The 22,084-nt window shown below is 48.2% G+C and overlaps 1 long non-coding RNA gene across 2 annotated transcripts in view; it reads left to right on the top strand.

Annotated features, from left to right (window-relative positions):
- The window catches only part of LOC138249840 (uncharacterized), a 61,459-nt gene that overhangs the window by 31,944 nt on the left and 7,431 nt on the right, over window positions 1–22,084 (top strand). For both annotated transcript variants that reach the window (XR_011194849.1, XR_011194848.1), the window contains exon 2: window positions 15,975–16,021. This is a non-coding gene — a long non-coding RNA (uncharacterized lncRNA). The remainder of the gene's footprint in view (window positions 1–15,974; window positions 16,022–22,084) is intronic.

The following is a 22,084-nucleotide window of genomic DNA, read 5'->3' as shown; positions in this document are numbered from 1 at the left end:
AAATGCCATCACATGAATTGTTTTTATCATACCTAAAAATACAATTGTATGCTTAAGGTACAAAGTGGTTAGAGGTACTTGATTATAGGATTGTAATAGCAAACAGTTGTAGTTTGAGAATTACAAAAATTAAAAAAATTCCTTCATTCTTTTCCTCCCAAACTGATCCATGATGTTTTCTTTTCTGCATATCTAGAATAGAAAGTTATATTAGCGGGGTTGTTTCGAATGAAGGTAGGAAAGACAGAAGCATGGTTGGTGGTTGCTGGAAGAGTCCTTTACAGGTAAACGAAAACACTGAGTTAGCGAGTCTTGGGAATGAATAAGTAGGACAGTGTGGCATATGTAAAAAGGAGTAAATGATATATCAGACATTAGTTTTGCCCACTACTTTAGCCCGGACTGGTAAAAAAAATATCAGAGGTTCCACATGGTTGGAACATAAAGAAGCATGATACACTTAGGCACTGTTTCTGTCATTGTCTAACAGTTGGATCTTTGGTGCCGAGAACAGTGGTGGCTAGAGTGGAGTAACGTTGCCCCCGCTAGCAGTGACAGCTGCAAACCTTCAACAAGGAAATGATAATAAACCATGTTTCGGGCTGGCCAAACATACATGCGCAGTAGGCTTTCTCAAGCCCAGACCCCTGTGTTGCCAGGCTTGAAAGAGCCTGCACAGGCTCCCAGTCTGCCTGGAAGCACCCTGGCTGGGCTCTCCCAGCCAATTCTGACGCTGCTCTGAGCAGCATCAGGACTGGCCGCAGGGCAGGCAGGCTTGGAGCCTGTGCCTGCAGCATCCGGACGATAGAGAAAATAGGAGCGGCCCGCGGAGTGGAAGTAAGCTTTTTTTTTATTTATTTGATTTGTATGTTTTGTGTAATGTCCCCCCACAGCCTCCCCCACGCGCCAGCCTCCCCCTGTGAATCCCACAAGCTGTGACTGGCCGAGAATCATGTATGGTGCAACCTGAGGGGCTTTGCGAGTGGAAAGTTGGAAAGTTATTCAGCCTGCCCTCACACATAGAAGCTATCGGACATCAGTATACACAATAAATCGCCCACTAGAGGATTACACTAGCTTGGTATGTGGCAGTGATACTCTATTCAACAGAATGCAGAGAGGTAGTACTCCAGCAGATTTAAGCAATATATACCTCTGTTTATTCTCACAGGATAGTTACAGGACATTACCATATAAGGTAATGAGCACTTGCTTTAGGATTACGGCAGGTACAATATCACATATACACATGATTAATAGTCACGGTGATGGATGCATGAAAGACATTACTTGCCTAAGAAAAAAAAAATATATATATATAGTGCATGGCTAGTGCACACAGAAATGAATGACTAACGCACAAAGATTTTAAAACACATAAGTGACGGATTACAGTTTTATGGATGTTGTGGTAACCATTTCACTGGAATGTTGGGTTAGAACGTGTAAGTGACACACTCACCTCAGTCTATATTGGAATAGATTTTGGTATATATATAAATATATATGGTACACCATGAAGTATGGCTTCTATGGTAGCTGTATTATCGTTGAAGATTTGATAATTGATAATAAACAACTTACAATGGAATGGATTAATATTTGATGTGGCCTTTCCTGAGATAGGTATCTTCACTGAATCGCACATTGAAAAATAATGTAGCCACAAGTTCAGTTTATAAAATGCTCCATTGGATGCAGTAGACCTATAATTTGGAAAGATCGAAAATAATGTAGCCACAATGTTATTCTAAATATGTTTTCTTTAAAAGTAGAAAATCATGAGTGTCTGAATGATATATACTTTACGGTTTGGCAAAAAGAAATTTGAACTCCTGTTTAGAGATGCCTTATTGAAAATGCAGGCTGAGTATTGAATTGTAATAGAGACAAAAATGATGAGAATTCTTTCAGAAAGTGTGCTATATTAGGATATGTTTATGCACAACTAGAGAACACCAAGAAACAAGAACATAACATTTCTAGATTAAGTGATGAAAGTGGCACATATTTATGCAGAAGAGATTTAAAATCTGTGAGGTATGAGTGGTATAATTGTGGCATGTATGTTTCAAAAGGTTGGGTACTTGATCATTTTAAATTATTTTGTGACTATATTTTGTAGATATGAGTTTAGATTTTTGCATAAAGATATGGTGTTACCAATTCAAGTTGAATCCATTGTGTCTACTTCCTTAGGATCCATACAGCTTTTTCCTAGAAAACTACAAGATTGATTACGTATTATATATTTTTGGAGGTGTCTGGAAGTATACTACATTTGTGACATATTGTATTTTACAATATTTTTTAAATTTGTTGTCCTTTTTTTATTTTCTTATGGTATTGCTGTGCTACCTTTGTAGTACCTAGATGGTACCTTGATGCTCCGTAATTTTTTTAAAAAATATATACGAGCTATAATTACAATTCCCTCCCTATTACCACTTAAAATAATTACCACTTACTTAAAATAAGTGGTAGTTGGTAGGGAAAACAAATGAAACCAAATACTTACCTATACTTAAGGCCCTAAGCTACAGCACCCTGAAAGTGGCCTTAAAACGACATGGCTGCCTGTAGTTTTTGTAAAGACAGTCATTATCTAATTGGATAATGACTTGTCATAGCTAGGTACCGAGGTACTTCCGCAAAACTACCTTGAAACTACAGTGCTAACAGATATCACTAAGTTTAAAATGCTAATAACTCTAAAAATAATTGCTCTTTTAGTCACTTCTACAAAAACAATCATCTGAACACTATAATCTTCAATCCTGTCAAATTTCATCAAAAATCGACTGACCTTTTGCGCTATGTGAAATACAAACATCTATGTAAAATGCATTGGAGTCCAAGTGTGGTTTGGCCTCCATTTTCTCTTTGCATCCCCTTGACCAAACACTGACAAACTTTAAATCCTTCACCAATGTAATGGTTGCAATAGGTCTGCAAAGTTTTGCAAAGACTTGTTGAATGGGTAGAAAGTTATTAAGAGACAAAAAGTTGAGGAATTCCTATCTCGGTTACCCCTAACTAAACCTACAGAGTGGCTACCACCAGTGCTTAATTTGTGCTAGTTGTTTCCGGTGCTGAGCACCAGCACTTATTCTTGAAGGCTGGTGCTTATTTTTCTGCCTCAACCAATTACTAGGAGCAAAAGACATATATGGGAAAAGGAGGAAGAGAAAAACAAAAAACTGTCACAAAGGGAGAATGTAGAATGCTGCAAGAGTGAGCTGAAGGGGCAGGGAGGGGCTTTAAATGGATTGAAGAGGTCTGAGGTAGCTTTAGGATTACGCTGCCTCAGTATTCCGTGTTCCCACATTTAATTGCAGCAGCTGCGTGTTTAAGAGGAGGGCTTTGCGCACCAGCACCTTTTTATTTACAAATTAAGCACTGGCTACCACCACACACATATTCACATTCTTTCAGACTATTTTCGCAATATTGTGGTAGTTGATATTCTGTCTGCAGTAGTTTGGTAGGGAATATGCAAACCTGCTTTCTATTCAAAGACAGGCCTACCTAGCACCAGGTGCTTGCCAGGGGAAAATAAATGCTCACACCTTCCGAACTACACAGCTAAGCCTTTCCACTCACAGAAAGGCCAGTTTTCAAGCTTCATACAATGTTCCTTTCTCTTCTTGTTTTATTACTCATCACTTACCCAAGCTCAGCACTTGCAGGTAACAGAACACAGTTCTAATTACACTAAGCTATTGAGCTCAGGGTGAATTATGAAACTGCCTTTTTTGGTAAGGTCTGTGACTGCATGTTGATAGCATCTGTATAGAAGACTGTCTAGCCTGTCCTCCCAGGATGAAGGGCCCTTGCTCCTCACATGCAGCACAAGAGAAGCGTTCCTGAATGGGACCATGTGAAATAGGTGCATTTAGGCTAACCCTGTAATGTAGTTGAGTGCACTTAGTGTATATGAGCTGAAGATTTACTAACTTTATCTTCGTTTAATTCTGCACTATCAGAAGAAACATATATTGCCAGCAGAATGAAACTTTTCCCTTACAGTCATGAGTTAATTGTATGTGTCAACATATCATTTTAAAGCAAAATATTAGTAACGTGCTTTTCATAAACTTTAACATCAATATTAGATTAAATTAATTCAAGCAACAAAGGCCTGGTTGGAGAGCGCTCAGCTACAGCAAGGCATAACAATTGACATATTGGCATTAATTTTAACAACTATGAAACAGGGTACCTATTACATATAGGGCACATTTTCCCTGTTTGCACCACAGGCACCTTTAAACATGTGTACTGGGCGCAAACAGGGACAGTGCCCCTATTACAATGAATGGGCTATCCTCAGGGCTGTCACAAACTTGTGTTGTCCTTCTGGCAGCATATTCAGTGAAATACGGACAGGCCACTTGGAAGCCGCTGTGTGTTTCTCTGTGCAACCTGACTGCACTTTGAAGAGGGAACAGAGATCTCCCTGCAAGCGGGTGAAATAAATGATCTTTTTGTGGCTCACTGTCGGTGTGCCTCCCAACTAAACCCCACCAGATGGCCCATTACCGTAAAGATACACAACAGTCCATAGTTTGTTGGAAACATATTGGCTGCAGTTTATTGAGGGATTATTTACAGCATGCCAGCCCTTCTTTTATGAGGGCCATAAATCAATCATATGTGTTGTTGTTAAGGGCAATAAAATCATTATACCTTTGATACATTTGTGTCATAATTGCTTTCCTTTAACAACTTTCTCATTAGACGATAATTATCTTATTACATGCCGCTTGCTCTTTGTTTTCAATCAATCTCCCGCTTTGTCCGTTATTTTTTAGCTAGGAGGGTACTCGTCTGTTGTTTAGGCTTAGCTCGCTACCTTGTTTTGGTCCTTGTGTCCCGCTCTCCAGTGGACCCGGGCTGCGAGTGCCGTGTTACTGAGTACCTCCCCTGACTGCCTTACCCTGCTGTGAGGCATCCCAAGGTAAGTAGCCTTGCCACCCCGCTGCGCTGGGTGTGGCCTTTGTAGTTCTTTTATCCTTTCTTTACGCCACGCCGCACTTTGGGTTATCGCTCAAGGGCGGCTCCCCCTTTGTTTGAGTTAGCTGCAACCGGCGAGCCGTAATGCGGCCCACAGGTTGTCCCAAAAAACTTCCGTCCCTGCCTGGATAGGTGTACCCCGTCTGATGCAAAGTATTCCGGTCTTTGCAGTTTGATTAGCCCATGTCTGATACTCTCCCAGCTGTTTTGGATGCAATTTTTTTTGGCTGCGACGTTTAGTTTCTTCCGTGATCTGTCCAGTGCGCCAGTTGATATGGCCCCCCTCCATCGTTGCCTGGGAATGATTTCCGACCAGATCAATGTGGTCCCACCCATGCGTCTGGCCGCTGAGGTGAGATTTAACCTCATGATTTCCATCAGGACTTTCCTCCCCAGTTGTGCCAGTTCGTTCCCCCCCAGGTGGATTACCAGGACGTCGGGGCGGGTGGCTGGGAGGCCATGAGTTTGTTGATTCTGTCCATGAAGTGCTCCCACCTCATGCCTGGGAAACCGAACCATTTTATGTTTGTCCACCGTGGGCGTTGCCCACTTGTGAGGGCCGAAGATTCCCACCAAGCTTTTGTTCTGTGAATGAAGGAGTGACCGACCACCCATGCCATTCTATGTGTACTTGTGGGTGGAAGGGGACATTGTGGGGTGACTGTTAGGGTATTTAGGGGCGGTTACCTCCTTGTTGCTCCCTAATGTATCCTTTGTAGGCATTGGAGCGCCATCTACCGAATTCCTTGATGCCTGGTTCTGACATGCTGTGGCTGGCTGCTGTGGTGGCTGCCCCTATCCTGAATGAGTGGGTGCCAAAATTACTGGTGTGTAGCCCCACCCTGGCCAATGCCCTCCTGAGTATTGATTTGAATTGGAATAGGCTCAGGCACTCCCCATTCTCGTGTGTTAGGAGTGCTCCTTGCGTTTCGGGGGTGAGCTGTAGTAGCTCCTGTGTGTTGCAGACTGGACATACTTCGCGATCGTCTATGCATTTCAGCTCTATTTTTGCCCCTTTTCCCAGTTGGTGTGTTTTGGACTTTCTTAGTATAATTAGCATCTGTCTTTGGCCTATATGCACGTCTTTTCTCTGAATTCCTGCATTCTCGTGACCTGTTTTTGCCGTGGGCCACCAGCTCGCTTATCCTGAACGCCTGAAGAATGTCAGTGTGAAAGCTGTCTTGAAGAGAGTATGCTCGAACTTGTTGCGGCATATGGCCCCGAGGGTTCCCACCAACTGCTTCAGTGTACTGAAATCTATTGGGTGCCTTTTGTCTACTGTTGGCCCTTCCAGTCTGCGCCACCCTTTCATAGCTGCTTTTATGTAATGGGAGCTTGTGGGGTCCCTGCCAGTAGCCAGCTTACTGAAGCTGTTAGGTGGGCTTGGACCCATGATTTGGTTTTCTTTTGTAAAAATGCCCATTGTATGAAGCGCTCTTCTGCTTTTTGTGATTCTTCGTGGTAGAGACTTTAGGCCTGTCACTGCTAGCACTCTGTTTGCGTACGCCGCGTAGCGCCTGGCTGTTTTTGGTGCCAAGGCGTGGGCTATTAAGACTGTTAAGTCCCCTCTACCAGTCCCCACAGGCTGTGTGGAAATGGGGTCATCTCCTTCCCTGCTTCCGGGGCCAAGCTCCTGAATTTCCCCATCTGGAAACGAGAGAGGGCATCTGCTTTAGAGTTCACGGTACCCTGCACATGTCTGGCTCTTAATTCTAAATTGCCTTCCAGCTGCCTGAACACCATCTATCTCAATAGCCTTAAAATTGCTGCGCATTGTGAAGTTCCTCTGTTGATAGCGTGTACTACCGCCTGGTTGTCTGACCATAGTGTGAGCTTCATGTTTCTTAGCTGCTCCTGCCAGATTGCTAGGGACACCGCAATGGGGAATAGCTCCAGTAGTGTGATGTTCCTGTTCAGGCCCGTGCTGTCCAAGATTATGGCCATTTCATGGCGCACCACTTGTTTTTCAATATTGCCCCAAAACCTATGCTGCCTGCTGCATCTGTGTATAGTTCGATTTGCCTAGCGGACACCCACCCTTCTCTCCATATAAGGGTCCCATTGAAGTCTGCTAAAAATGCCTACCATGTCTGCAGGTCCCATTCAGCCCCTGATGTCAATCTTACATGGTGGTGCTTCTTCTCCAGCCCCCTGGTCAGCTGTGACAGCCACCTGGAAAATACTCTGCCTCCGGGGATCACTCTGGCAGCGAAATTCAGCTTGCCTATAAGTTCCTGTAGCTCTCCCAGGGTGGCCTTTCGCTTCCCCAGCAACCCCTTGATGTTAGTTTGCAGGTCTTTGACTTTGTCTAGCGGCATGCTGGATGTGCCTGCATCTGAGTCTAATTCAATTCCCAGGAATACGAGTTTTGTGGTTGGGCCTGTGGTTTTATCTTCTGCCAGCGGCACGCCCAGTGAGGCGGCTAGGGATTGAAATGCGTCTAGTAGCTCCTGGCACTCCGACCCGCTAGGCTGGCCTATGAATAGGGAATCGTCCAGGTAGTGCAGTTTGCCCCCCCTTGGGTGTTGCTTGTGTAGCGCCCATTCCATGAAGGTGCTAAATTTCTCAAAGTATGCACATGATATAGAGCAGCCCATTGGCAGAGCTTTGTCAAAGTAAGTTTTGCCCTCAAAATTGAACCCTAGCAGGTGGTAACTCTCGGGGTGTACCGGGAGTAGCCTAAAGGCTGCTTCGATGTCTGCTTTCGCCTTTTGCACGCCCCGCCCTCTAGCGTGCAGTAAATCCACTGCATCGTCCACTGATGCATACCCTACCGCGCAGTGTACCGGGTCTATGCCATCGTTCACTGACTCACCTTCTGGGTAGGACAGGTGGTGGATGAGTCTGAATTTGCCTGCCTCTTTTTTGGGGACCACTCCTAGCGGGGATATTATCAGTTTGCGCGGGATGGGGGTGGGAAGCGGGCCCTCTAATCTCCCTAACTCTATCTCCTTTTTCATTTTTTCTTTTGCAACTTCTGGGTACTCGCTTGCTGAGCGTAGGTTCTTTGGTTTTTCTATTATGTGATGCAAGCGTGGATGGTATCTTAAAGCCTTGCTCAAACCCTTCACATATTAATTTTGCGTCTTGTTGGTTATTGTACTCATTGGCAAGCTGTCTTAACCTGACAGTGTTAATGGGGGATACTGCTAATTCTACCTTTCCCCCCAGCCAGCCTATGTGGTTGGTGTGTTCATTTCTTTTTCTCTTTTTCCCGCTTGAGACTGCCGCCTCCCCCTCGCTTGCATTCCGAAGCTGGGTGACCTCCCCCACATGCTGAGCATACGTGTCTGAATTTGCATGCTGCTCCCCACGTGCACTCGTCTTTTTCGAATTTGTAGCAAATTGCGGCCGCCGTTCTCACTGTCTGGGGCCCCTTCCATTGTGTGTATGGCTGTCTCTTTTGGTAGGGCTTACCCTTTTAATGCCTGCTTTTCTGGAAGCTCCCGCGAAAGGGCTGCTCGCCTTTGTGGGCCCAGTTCCTAGCTTCCCTTGCTACCATCATTTTATGCATGTACCCGGCTACATCTTCCTCGTCCCATTCCATGTCTGGGTGAGCTTGCATTTTTAACCTGAAGCCTTTGTCATAATCTAGCAAGGCTTCCCCGGAGAATTGCCTCTGTGCCTCGTGGATTTTTGATTCGTAGAGCCACAGGTCCTTTGCGCAATGTGGAAATTTCTCCACTCTTATACATGCCATGATCCTAAAGGCATCAAGCCAGTTGTCAAAATTCCTTTCCTTCCTAACGCGCTTGCGCTCTCTACTTTCCTCTTCTTTCTTGTCTACCGTGGTTAAGTCTAAACCTTCTACCTGAATCTCTAGCAGGGTGAAAATATCTATGAATTCTCTTTGCCATATCCTCTCCTTTACTGCTAGAGGGATAAGACTTGCTAGCCCAGGGGCCCTTGCCACCATGTAGGGTCTCCCTAGGGTCCCTCTTTTGTAAGCCTCAGGAGCCTGCCTGTCTGTTGTTGGGTGGCGCCGCCTGCACGCCGTTTTATTTGGCCCTACGCCCCATGCTTGTGTAGGCTGGGCTGGGGATCCTGGGGGGGCCGGCTCCTCCCCCCCACTGTCTGGTGATATGCTTCTCTCGGGTGTTGTGTCTGCCCTGGCTGTCCGTGGGTTTTTCCCTTTTGACCTTCTGGGGGGTGAGCCTTCCCTTACTTCTTGGTCCCTAGGCACTTTTTCTTCCTGTCCCCCCCCCCCGGTTTTACAAACAATAGTGGTGCCATGGATTTCAGACATTCCTGCACAATTATGCTAATTTGCTCTCGCTTGATGTCTTCGCTTTCTTGCTTGGCCCTGGGGTTGCAGCTTCCGCGGGCTCGCCTGCCTCTCTCCTGTCCCCTTTTTTCGCTCCTCTGCTTGCATTTCTCAGTTGCTTCTTTGTTTCAGGGGGTGTTACGTCACTTCCTGCTGTGTCGGTCGTACTGCTGCCCCCATGCACCTCTCGCGTTTCCTTCTCGTCTGACCCTGCTCCTTTTATTTGCTTCAGGATCCAGTCTTTGCTGCACGTTGTCGCCGCCTCTCTTGCCGCTTTGATGATCTCCTCTAAATCGAGCTCCCCGTTGGCCTCTGCGATCTCCATGATGCCTCGCCCCACAGCCTGTGCTCGGGCTGCTTTCTGCCCCGCTGGGCTGACTTTGCACTCCCTTGGTCTACACACGGGTCGCGTCGCCCGACGGGCTGTCTCCGGTTATGACCGTGTGCTAATATACAGCCAGGTTGCGTCGCCTTGCTGGCTGTCCCTGGCTGTACTTCTCTTGGTGTGCACTTGGCTGGTTTGCTCAGATTCTGTAACCAGCTGGGATGCTGCCTGGGTCCAAGCACAAGTTTGTCTCCCCTTTTTTTTTTTTTTTTTATACCTGGGCTTAGTTCTTGCAGTTGGGGTTTTTTGTGCTGGCCCCGTGCTTTGTTTCAGTGTTTTCTTGGGGCCGGCGCAGTTGTGCCCTGTTTCTTTTTCCCCGGTCCCTGAGCACGTGGACTATCTGTGCAGAGTTCCCTGTGGCCCCGCCTTTTGTGGGTGGGGCGCTCGTTTGGAACGTTCGGATATTGCCGCGTGTGGATGCGGACGGATTGTAGCCTGGGCCGCGTTTTGTAAAAAAACAAAACAATGCTTGTTTTAATTGTAGGGTGAGCGCCGGAGTTTATGGACAGAAGCCACCGAGTGTGACCGCGTGCGATGGGAACAGGAGAGAGTTGTGCAGTGCAGAACCGGCTCCGGGCGCCTGACACCTCTGCTTACCAGGGCTACAGCAAAGCTGCCTCTCTGCCTCGGGGCGCTCTCGTCTGTCTTCACGCTCCCGGCTCCCTGGGTGAGCGGAGCATCTGCTGCAGGCGTTGTTGCCGACAAACCGGGCCACGTCCGTTGTCCTTCATCCCCGGAACAGGTATGGTGCTGATCCTGGGGTGGGGGGGGGGGTCCGTCTCGGGTTTCCTGGTTCCCGGTTCCGAGCACGGGCGTCCGGAGCTCACCGGCATTCAAAGGCCGGGCCGCGTCTTTTCTCCTTAGCGGCCGGGGCAGGTGAGTCCTTTGGTTGCTTTTGGGCCAAGGGAGGGGGGGCTGCCGATGGGTCGCTTTGTTGACGATATGCCCGCCCTGTACACTGGAGGGTCGCGTCGCTCTGATGAGCGGTCCCCTCACAGTGTTTCTTCGGTCGAGGCTTATTTCCGACGACCAAGGGTTGGAGGGTCACGACGCTCCGGTGAGCGGTCCCCTCAGGTGGTCTTCTGTGTGGGTTTCGTCGGTCCTCGCGTTGTCTTCCTCCTCTTGGCTGCCCGGTCACCTGTGTTGACCAAGGTGCCGGGCAGCCCCCTTTTAAGCGTCCTTGGTGCTACCCCCGGGGTGCCCCCCCTCCCCAGTTGGGTTCAAAAGATGCAATCCCCTTATTGGCCGCTTGCTCCCTTGTTGGCCCCACTCCATTCCGCTTCCACCCAACGTTGCCCCTATGATGGGGCCGGAAGGAAGGGAGGGTGTTTGTTCACTTGGGGGGGCCCCTTCCGCCCCCCGAAACCTTTTGTTTTGTGCACCCATTTTGGCGCGATTTTCTAGCTCAGGGCCACGGTGGGGTTTCCGCTCCGGCCATTCTGAGCTCCCGGTTGTCGTGGGCCTTCGCCCCGCATGTTTGCATCTGCGTCTGTGATATAGCGCAGGCTCATGCAAATGAGGGAACGCTCCCTCACGGTAGAGCTGTATTATAGAGGGGGTCGCACAAGTGTCTGCGGCCCTTTGTGTACTAACATAGTGCCCCAGTGGTGCAAAACGTGGGCACACATGCCCATTGTGCCCCCAGGTCACTATGCATAATACAGCCCCAGATTGACTAACACTTTGCTCCATCGCATTGTGATGCAAAGTCATGCAGATCAACACAGGTCAATGTAATTGAATTTACTATCCAGCACATAGGAATTTTGCTCTTCAAAGACGCCTTTTTGCAGCACAAAAGCTCTCTGTGCTACTTGGTGTTGCTTTGCATCAGGATGGGTGTTATTGGGTATTTCAGTGCAAACAGCCATAGTTATTGACGGAAAGCCCTTTCTACTATGCTAGGCAGACCGCGTGTTGTCTCAGAAAGTAGCACCTCCTTGAAGCAGGCGCAAACAAACAACCCAAAACCCTTGCACTCCATGAGTGCTGACGTTCACAGCACATATCCGGTGTGTGGCGTCTATGCTTGTACAGACAAAGGAAGTGCACTGAGAAAATATGTTTTCAGTAGAAATTCTTCTGCTAGCCAGTGCACACTGATCTCTGCGAGACTGTGCAGCATGGAAGACTGTTTCTAAAAAGCCAAGTGCAGAGGACGACACACAGGAGGCAAGTCTCAATGGATATGACTCTGTGCTGTGTTTTCCCTCTTGCACAATGCATGATAGCAAACTTAGGGCCATATTTCTACTTTTTTAGCGCCGCATTTGCGTCGTCTTTTGACGCAAAATCGGCGCAAACTTACAAAATACAATTGTAGTTTGTAAATTTGCGCCGATTTTGCGTCGAAAGACGACGCAAATGCGGCGCTAAAAAAGTATAAATATGGGCCTTAATTCATACGCTAGGTTGCATTAAAAATTCGTAAATCTCCCTCTGTGTCATTTGCAGGACAATTTACAGATAAAATATTTTGAGTTCACAAAACAGAGTCAGATATGGAACAGCGCATACTAGAGGCCTCTAAGATGACTCAGTGAACTACCCCCTCTCTGCAGGCATCAGTGTTTGACCTGCAGGTCACACCTTGCCCTCCTTCCCATTGACTGAACGGAAAGCAGAACTGATATCTGGCCTTAAGCAGGAACAAATTGGAGGAATTGTGAGGAGTGACATCTGAAGAAGGACTGCACAGGCACAGGGGGCAAAACGTGTATTACAAAACCAAGGATAGTGGACACAAGTGCAAAGGATGGAGAAAGAGGGAGAGACAGAGAGGGAGAGAGAGAAACACGTTCACAGTGACCTCAGGTTACAAGTACATAAAGGATAACTACAGAGTCTGGAGGTCAGAGGAGAGTCCCAGCACTTTGCGTAAAATAACATATGAAGCAAGCAATAAATGCACGGGTATCACTGCAGTGGGAAATACATGATGATGCACAGCTTGGGTGTGCCCGGGTTCAGTCTGGAGCATGCACAGTGTGCTAGATGACGTGCTTGCAGCATGAGGGTAAAGGGGGAATACAATTACCACCCTCTTGCAGACTCATTCTTGACTGACACGGACAACACATCAGGGACCATCAATATTAGCCAAGTTGGGGCTGCAGGAGGGAAAAGTATCTTTATGTTATGCTCAACTTCGACATCATATTCAAACCAGTTTCACCAAACACCAAAGACTTGTCAGTGATCCACTTGGGAGAAAAAAACAAACATGAAACAGAAGCAATTCCATTCATTTCAACTGATAATTTTACAGAACCCGCCTCGGGACCTTGAAAGGCTTTGCAAGGGGACTTCTGCAAGGATGTTAGAATATTGATGGCTCAGCTTTTCTGGACAGAGGTGTTTCTCATACTGTCTACGAAATGATTTTTCTTTTATGAACGCTGGGTAAGGGCCCCTGTATTACAAACACAACTCGTCGTGCGGCGTCTTGATAGACACACTGCTGGCCACTTTGGTACGCGCAAGACCCAGGAGGTCATATATTGGGACACCTGGTGAGAAATCCTTATAAGATATGTAGAGGACTGCGTGAACACTTCCAAAGTTTCAAACTGCTGATTTATTTTCAGAACAAATAGCAGAAAGGGGGGTTCCCTTTTTCCATTGTCAACTTGCAGCCCAGGACCACTTTCAGAGTTATTTGGCACACTGACGTATGAGAGAACTCTCCAGAACATAAGTAGTGACTGGGCTTTCAGTGGCTTTAGTTTGGGGTGGCACTTCCCACAGGATGGGTGCTGTTGAAAGTGAAGTGAAAGTGCTGTTGCAGCTGTGCCCGTGATGGTCCAAACCACGACTCAAATAACTTGGATTGTTTCATCTGCTACGACACCACCTCATCCAAGGTTAACCCTTTTAATGGATTTTACAACAGACCTTCATTTTCAAGTTGGACACACCACCAGACTGTGCTATATCTCTACTCGTAGATTGCTCATTTCATACCATAGGTGTTATTCGTCTCTTGGTGCCCCTAGAGTCAAGGACACTCACAAGGAAATAACCCAATGGTTTAGCAATATCTCGGTTGTGCACAAGAATTGTGCTGATCTACTACAAAAGGCTGAGTTTGCCTATAGAAGCGTTAGTCATTCAGTTGGGTCAGGTTGATCACTTGGGCAGTATGGCAGTGGGGGCTGGTGAATTACCAAGAGCATGCACTTACATTGAACTATGAGGACATTTCACTCTTGACTCCCCTTGACTCATTTATGCTCCCTTGGTATTACTGCTATCTAATTCCCCAGCTCTGGAAGGAGTTCTTGTTGCCCAGTCTGATATACTGGTGAGCAGTGGTCCTTTGAGGCGGTAGGAAGATACTGCACTGGATTCACTCCTAGGGATATATCTGTCCCCAGCTCTAGAGCCGGTCACTATGTAGGCCCACTTTACTTCATGCATTAGATGCTATTAAAATGAGCATGTCTTGGGCCAATGTGTTTTTCGATAAACTGTGTAGTTGCGTTAGGTCCTATCATAGTCTACACTATGATTGAACCTACGAGCCCCTCCTTCTGGAAACAGGACTCCATTCTAATCAGGATCTCTTGGGGCTGCATTGATGGAGTCAGGTGGTGTATTTTTGGATTATTTGCTTCTACCATAACCCCTTTAAAGTAAATCGTGATATACACAGGAGGAAGTCATTCTACCAACCCAACAATCACTTGCACCAAAATGGACCAATTGTGAGTTTCCTCATTCATTCTCTACCAAATATGTTGCTATAATCCTGGTGAGAGTATCTGATGTATCCCACAATAATAGAAACAAAGGACACTCAGCACCTCAAAAGTGACAAGAGCACAGTGACATCAGTGAGTTCACCAGCCAAGTAGCTTGGTCAGCAATTGAGAGCCATGGCTTTTTGAGTGAACATCTTTTCTATGTGTGATAGTATTTCCCTTGATTGAAGGATGTAAGGATAATACCAACTCTTGGTGGCTTTATCCTCATTCACAAATTTCTTAGTGATGATCTCTTCTGGGCCTAGTTTTTACAAGGGTAAACTGGTGAATCATTTATCTCTGCATCACCTTGAACCCCAGAAACCCCAGAATCTCAATTCCCACCAGGGACTCTTCTTTCAATGAGGGGCTCTTCTTGAAACCCCTTGAGAAAGAGAGTCATTATATAAATCCATACGGTTCTGTCAATGTCACAATCCCGTGATATCTTCTTCTTCCTGCAGGAGGTAGACAAAGCATTACTCCAGATACCACAATACACATATGGATATCATATCAATTCTGGACAGTCAGCAGTCGATGCAGATTTCCATCCCACTGTTGCATATAAAGAAGAAGCGTCTGCAGACTGTGAGGTTGTGAGCGATTGAGATTGCTAAGCTGAAGTTGATCTGGACACCGGGGCTGGCATCTCTTTATTATTCTTCTCTTGCCCATTTTGCCCTAATTGAACCGAGGTGTGTGTTGAGCTCATCCCAGCTAAGGCTTTGTTTGGATGAGGGACTAGGAGAGCTAGCATCCAGAAGTCATGACATCCCTAAAAACATCAGACCATATAAATAGAGCCTCTAAGTCCCACAACATAATTTCAAAGTCTCAAAAGATAGAGCCTGATTGTACTTTCCACATAGTTCAATGTCGTAGGCTGCATGTCAATACAGAGGTTGTTGCTGAAAAGCAAAAGAAAAATGTCCCTGTTGCATAGTCTGTTTGCTCCATGAACATAAAGAAAAAAAGTACATGTTCCTACCCAAGACAATCCAGGTCTTGCATGACAGTGCCAGGCACAAGTAATCACTGGCAGTAGCCATGCACAAAATAGGGTGCAGCCATGCAACAGTGACTTGAAGATCCTATGGCAAAGCTGTCCGCAGCAAAGCCAGCTAGGGCTTCACTGGTTGTTCCCCGACTTCTAAATTTGGTGGAGAAATTAGACTTTGGTGGGGTGGGACACTTCTGGTTTGGGGTAGTGATATGCTCAGACAAATTCTAAATCATCTCCAACTCCTTATTGGAAGAGTTCAAGATGTTAGCTCTCGCACAAGTGCTGTTATTTGTCACACGCTGAACTTGAGACAGCCAGTGTTCCACCACAACTGCTCAAATTCCATCTCCACCCTTACTTGTAGTTAATCTTAAACCATCATCTTTCACTTGTGTACGACAGGCTACCCAGTTGTAGTTCTTCCTCCTCTTAACCAATGGGACACACCTTGTACAATATACACTAAATGTTACCGTTCCCCATACATTATATAACTATACTTGTTGTCTCTTCAGTTGCATCCCCCTAAGTTATACTAAGCTGTACTTTTCATTTCAGGAAGGATGCTGTGGGTGTTTGTTGTCTCCTAGTATCCTGGCTGAAAGGTAAGCGGACGGCCACCATGGTGGTTTTGCTGCACAATGTCTGGCCTTGAGGTCCATTGTCTCCGTGACTGCTTCTTTACGGTACTCCCCTTTGCTTCCTAAAGCACGGAGTGGGCCCACTAAGGCCTTGGGGAAGAAGGGCACAGGGAGCTAAAGCTGGGCCAGTGCTCACACCCCTCTGTCATGTCTGCCGGAGTGAACACATTCTCCAATATGGACCACACCATTAGGATTGACAGGACCTAGTCAGCAAACTGAGTTTTTAGTGGGAAAAATGCAGGGTCATAAGTAAATACAAAAGCAAGGAAATACTAGAGAGTACTGCTGTGAGAGACTGCCACTTCGTCACATGAGGAACTAAAATATATTGTTAAGAAGAAGGTATTTGCCCTGTAATTTCCAGCTGAATACCTTGAGTTGGACCATGAGAATGATAAGACGTTGAGGACTTTGAAACTGAAGCGCAAAGGGACAAGTTGGCCCATGGGGCTCACAACTACATGATATGTGATTCCCAGTTAGGCCACCAGACACCCACTTTTGGAGTTACTTGTGGGGTGGGAAGGGTTGCATTCTGATGGATACAACTACCTGTGGATTCCTCACCTCATGATTCCTCACCTCATGAATACTCCCATGGCGCCAGCATTCTACGGAAATCTTCTTACTAGTCTCTGCACGTCGACGAGGACGTCACTGTCTCGCACGCGACGCCGTCTGACGTCATACAGGCAATAAGAGGTCCTCGACGACGTGCGGACGTCAGTTCCCTTTTTTCCGTGCATTCGAAACGGTTATCTTCGAGGGAGCAACTGTTACTCTTGCGGTTAAAGTGTATATCTTGCTGCGTACTCTTTCTCTGTGGAAATAATGTCGCAGAGAAAGTCTGGATTTAAGCCTTGTCGTGAGTGTGGAGGCAAGATGTCGGTGACGGATCCTCATTCCGATTGCCTTTGGTGTTTGAGCTCCGACCACGACGTCTCGACTTGTGATTCATGTCAGCACATGAATCCGAAGGCCCTTAAAGAACGTGAGGCGAAGCTGTTTATGGCCAAGTCAAAGGAGAAGCATCACAAGAAGTCTTCTCCAAAACATCGGCGTCATCGAGACTCCCGGCGCCGTAGAGAATCTCGGCGTCATTCAAGGGAGGCTCGTTCCAGGTCTCCGGATCGGCGCCGAAAGACATGGGAGGTCAGCCCCACGGTGACGCCGCATCCTTCGACGCCGTTGCCCTCTCCGGCGTCACCAACTTCGCCTGGACAGGCGTCGGTGATTGAGGTATTGGAGCCTCAAGTGTTTTCTCCGGCGCAGACGCCGAGGCCGGAGTCGGGGTCGCCTCCGAGACAGGCACCCCAGTACCCGGCTTTTCCCACCCCTGGAGCCGATAGTTCCGCATTCTTGAATGCGATGTATGCCATCTTCCAACAGATGGCTCCAGGGGGTGCTCCGGCTGGGCCTTTGGCCTTTTCTTTGGGTGATCCTGCGCCTCTTCGGCCGGCACCCTTTATGCCCTTTCTCCCGTTTGGGAACGTGGGCTCGGCGCCAGTGTCGGCGCCGGTGGCCGCTCCGGTGGCTTCGGAGGGATTGGCCCCAGGGATTTCCATCCCGTCGACGTCGAGATTTCGGCCTGTGACTCCGGTGGGTCCATCTGTTTCAGCTGCTCTTCAGTCGGCGCCGAAGTTACCCGTGGCGCCGGATGCGGCGTCGGTGGCTTCGGAAGATCGGCGCCGATCTCCGACTTCGGCGGAGGCATTGTCGACTCCGCGGATTGAGCAACGACTGCATTCAAGGAGGCGTGCTCTCCGGGTACTAGAAGAGCAGGAGTACCAACGAGCCCTAGAGGAAGGAGAGCTAGAGGACTCGGGTGATGGGCTGCGTGGACTGGAGTCGGCCAGTGGGCTGGACACTTCCCCTGAGTGGGACCTTTCGTCCCCGGGGGAATATACTGAGGAAGCTGCTTCCTTTCATACAGTGGTACGGAAGGCAGCTAGTTTTTTGGACCTGCCTTTGCCGGTGGTGGAGGCAAAACAAAACCTTTTGACGGAGGTGTTGCATCCGGCCTCAGCCGCGGCGGAGCCTCTGTTACCTTTTAATGACGCTCTGCTGGATCCGGTTTTAGAGGTGTGGAAGAGGCCGGCATCTTCCCCAGCAGTTCACAGAGCCGTGGCCAGGAGGTATCGGACGGCTCCAACTGATCCTGGTTTCCTATCTAGGCACCCTACGCCGGAGAGCTTGGTAGTGCAGGCCTCCTGTTCGTCCAAGTCAGCGCCTGGTTCTTTCCCGACGGTGCCTGGGGGCAGAGACTCAAAAAAGCTAGAGGCGCAGTCGAAGAAGATTTTTTCGTCCTGCAGTCTGGCGTTAAAGGCCACTAATGCGACCTGTATCCTGGGGAGATATATTCATGCTCTGATGGATGACATCTCCTCTTCGTTTACAGAGCTTCCCCAGGGTCTTTTGGATCTTGTCTCTGATGCCCAGGCTGCTGCGACCCAAATTATCCAGACGGGACTGGATACCACCGACTCGGTAGCCAGAGCAATGGGCACAACTGTGGTGGAAAGGAGACAGGCCTGGCTCCGTAACTCGGGCTTTTCGGCAGATGTACAGTCCACATTGTTGGATCTCCCGTTTGATGGGGACAAACTGTTTGGGGCTAAGGCTGATTCGGCCTTGGAACGTTTTAAGGAGAGCAGGGCCACGGCTAAGTCGTTGGGACTCCAAGCTCCTTCTTCCACGGCCTCTTCCAGATTCTTCAGGAGGTTTCGTGGATTTGGGCGTGGCTCTTCCTCCTCTTCCTTTCGGGGAAGATATCAGCAACCTGCCTCTTCCCACCCCTATAGATCTTTTAGGGGGAGGGGTAGGGTCCGCACCAGGGGAGCCTCTCAGCAGCACTCTGCCTCTTCCTCATCCTCTGGCGGGGTGCAGCAGGGGAAGCAGCCTTAGGCTTCCACCATTTCCCACTCACTCCTCTCCTGTAGGGGGAAGATTACAGCATTTTCTCACCAAATGGGAGACTGTTACGTCGGACACTTGGGTTCTCAGTGTTGTGGGAAAAGGCTACACCCTTCCCTTTCGGGAGTTTCCGCCCCTCATCCCGCCCCGCCCTTCGTATTGTTCACAAGAACACCTCCTGTTGCTAGAACAGGAGGTAGAAGTCCTCCTTTTAAAGGGCGCGGTGGAGTTGGTCCCGGAGCAGGAAAGGGGTCAAGGAGTTTACTCAAGGTATTTCCTGATTCCCAAGAAGGATGGTCGTTTGAGACCAATTCTGGACCTGAGGATCTTGAATTGGTTCCTCAAGCAGGAAAAGTTCAAGATGCTGACCCTAGCACAGGTGCTTTTGGCGTTGAACATGGAAGACTGGATGGTGTCTGTCGACTTGCAGGATGCTTACTTTCATATCCCGATACTCAAGTCACACAGGAAGTATCTCCGGTTTGTGGTGGGATCGCAACACTACCAGTTTGCGGTCCTTCCGTTTGGTCTTACTTCAGCACCTCGAGTCTTCACGAAGGTGATGTCGGTGGTTGCGGCAGAGCTCAGAAGGAAGGGGATAGCAGTATTCCCTTACTTGGACGATTGGTTGATCAAAGCCAAGTCCCCGGAGCTTGTGTTGCGTCATCTGCAGTCAACAACCCAGTTGTTGTTCGACCTGGGCTTTTCGGTGAACGAGCCCAAATCTCACCTGGAGCCCTCTCAGCGCCTCCTGTTCATAGGGGCAGTACTGGATACAACATTGGGTCGGGCCTTTCCTCCGCCTCAGCGGATTCAAGATATTCAGGATTTGGTTCCAATGTTTCGAAATGGAGCGGTAGTTCCAGTCCTCAAGGTCCTTCGTCTGCTCGGTCTTTTTGCCTCCTGCATTCTGTTGGTCACGCATGCTCGCTGGCACATGAGGGCTCTTCAGTGGTGCCTCCGAAGGCAGTGGTCTCAACACAGAGGGGATCTAGAGGGTACTGTCAAGATCTCCAGAGATGCTGCTGTGGATTTGAAGTGGTGGATTGCAAGCAACAATCTTTCACAAGGAAAGCCGTTCCAGCAGTCGCCACCAGTGGCCACAGTCATAACGGATGCTTCCACTCTAGGGTGGGGAGCTCATCTGGGGGATCTGGAGATCAAAGGTCTTTGGTCTCCAGAGGAACAGATTTTTCACATCAATCTGTTAGAGTTACGGGCTGTACGTCTGGCTCTCAAGGCCTTCCTCCCTTCCCTTCGTGGTCAGTCGGTACAGGTCCTAACGGACAATACTACCACGATGTGGTACATAAACAAGCAGGGAGGAGTGGGGTCGTACCTTCTCTGCAGAGAAGCTCTTCGACTATGGTCCTGGGCAAAGGACCATCGGATTTGCTTGATAGCAAACCATCTGGCCGGAGTCTTGAACGTGCGTGCGGACAGTCTCAGTCGCCAATTCTCGGCAGACCACGAGTGGCGTCTCCATCCAGATCAAGTCCGTTTATTCTTCCAGAAGTGGGGGTTTCCTCGGGTAGATCTGTTCGCCACTCGAGAGAACGCGCATTGTCCGTTGTTCTGCAGCCTTCAGTATCCGATGCAGGAAGCGTTGGGGGACGCGTTTCAAATGACCTGGTGCGGCCAGTTGCTTTACGCGTTTCCTCCCATACCCTTGATTCCTCGAGTATTGAGGAAGATTCGCCAAGACCGGGCTCTAGTAATCTTAATAGCTCCGGATTGGCCAAGGAGGGTGTGGTACTCCGACCTTCTCCAACTCTCAACGTGCCCGCCGCTCCGTCTCCCTTTCAGGGCAGACCTCCTCTCACAGTCGCAGGGGCAGGTTCTACACCCCAACCTCCAGAGTCTGCACCTACATGCCTGGAGATTGAACGGGGCAACCTAAGTTCCTTCTCTCTCCCGCCTGAGGTAGTGGATGTTATATTAGCGGCCAGGCGACACTCCACTAAATCTATCTACGCTAATAGGTGGTCTAAATTTGTTGCGTGGTGTGGAGAGAGGCAGATTGATCCTTTACATGCTCATCTATCGGACGTTTTGTCTTTTGCTCTATCTCTGGCGCAGAAAGGTTGTGCAGTGGCTACCATTAAAGGTTATTTATCGGCCTTGTCAGCCTTCATATGTCTTCCAGACCAACCATCTTTATTTAAATCCCCTATTGTTATCAGATTCTTGAAAGGTCTTCTAAATCAATATCCTCCAAAGCCATTCGTTATGCCGCAATGGGATTTGTCCTTAGTCCTGACTTTCCTTATGGGGTCCCCTTTTGAACCTATGCATTCTTGCCCCTTGAGGTATTTGGTTTTAAAAACAGTCTTCCTGATAGCTATAACATCAGCAAGGAGAGTGAGTGAGTTGCAGGCCTTATCAGTAAAACCCCCTTATACAACTTTTTATGGGGATAAGGTGGTGTTGAGGACCAAGGCTGCTTTCCTCCCGAAGGTTGTTTCACCCTTCCATTTGGCTCAGGCAATTACTTTGTCCACGTTCTATCCTCCGCCTCATCCTTCCAAAGAGGAAGAAAGACTGCACCGTCTGGACCCAAAGAGAGCGTTGAGCTTCTTTATCGATAGAACAAAGGATTTCAGGCTGGAGGATCAGCTGTTTATTGGATACGTGGGCAAGAGGAGAGGAAAGGCAGTCCACAAGAGAACACTATCCAGGTGGGTTGTTCTTTGCATTAAAATATGTTACTCTTTGGCAAAGAAGGATCCTCCTGAGGGCATTAGAGCTCATTCCACCAGAGCTAAGTCGGCCACTTCGGCCTTAGCCAGAGGTGTTCCTGTGGTCGACATCTGCAAGGCCGCAACTTGGTCGTCCCTTCACACTTTTGCAAAACATTACTGTTTAGATTCTGAGGTTAGAAGGGACGGCCATTTTGCACGGTCAGTGCTGCAGGATTTCTTGGTTTGACCATTTAGGCACCCACCGCCGGGCGTGGTACTGCTTTGGGACTCTATTCATGAGGTGAGGAATCCACAGGTAGTTGTATCCATCAGAAGAACGAGTTACTTACCTTCGGTAACGACTTTTCTGGTGGATACATTAGCTACCTGTGGATTCCTCACGGTCCCACCCGCCTCCCCGTTGCCTTTA

Source organism: Pleurodeles waltl, chromosome 8 (assembly GCF_031143425.1).
Source record: "Pleurodeles waltl isolate 20211129_DDA chromosome 8, aPleWal1.hap1.20221129, whole genome shotgun sequence".
Classification (NCBI taxonomy): domain Eukaryota; kingdom Metazoa; phylum Chordata; class Amphibia; order Caudata; family Salamandridae; genus Pleurodeles; species Pleurodeles waltl.
Note: the sequence above shows the minus strand (reverse complement) of the source record. Positions and strands in the feature narration are given on the sequence as shown.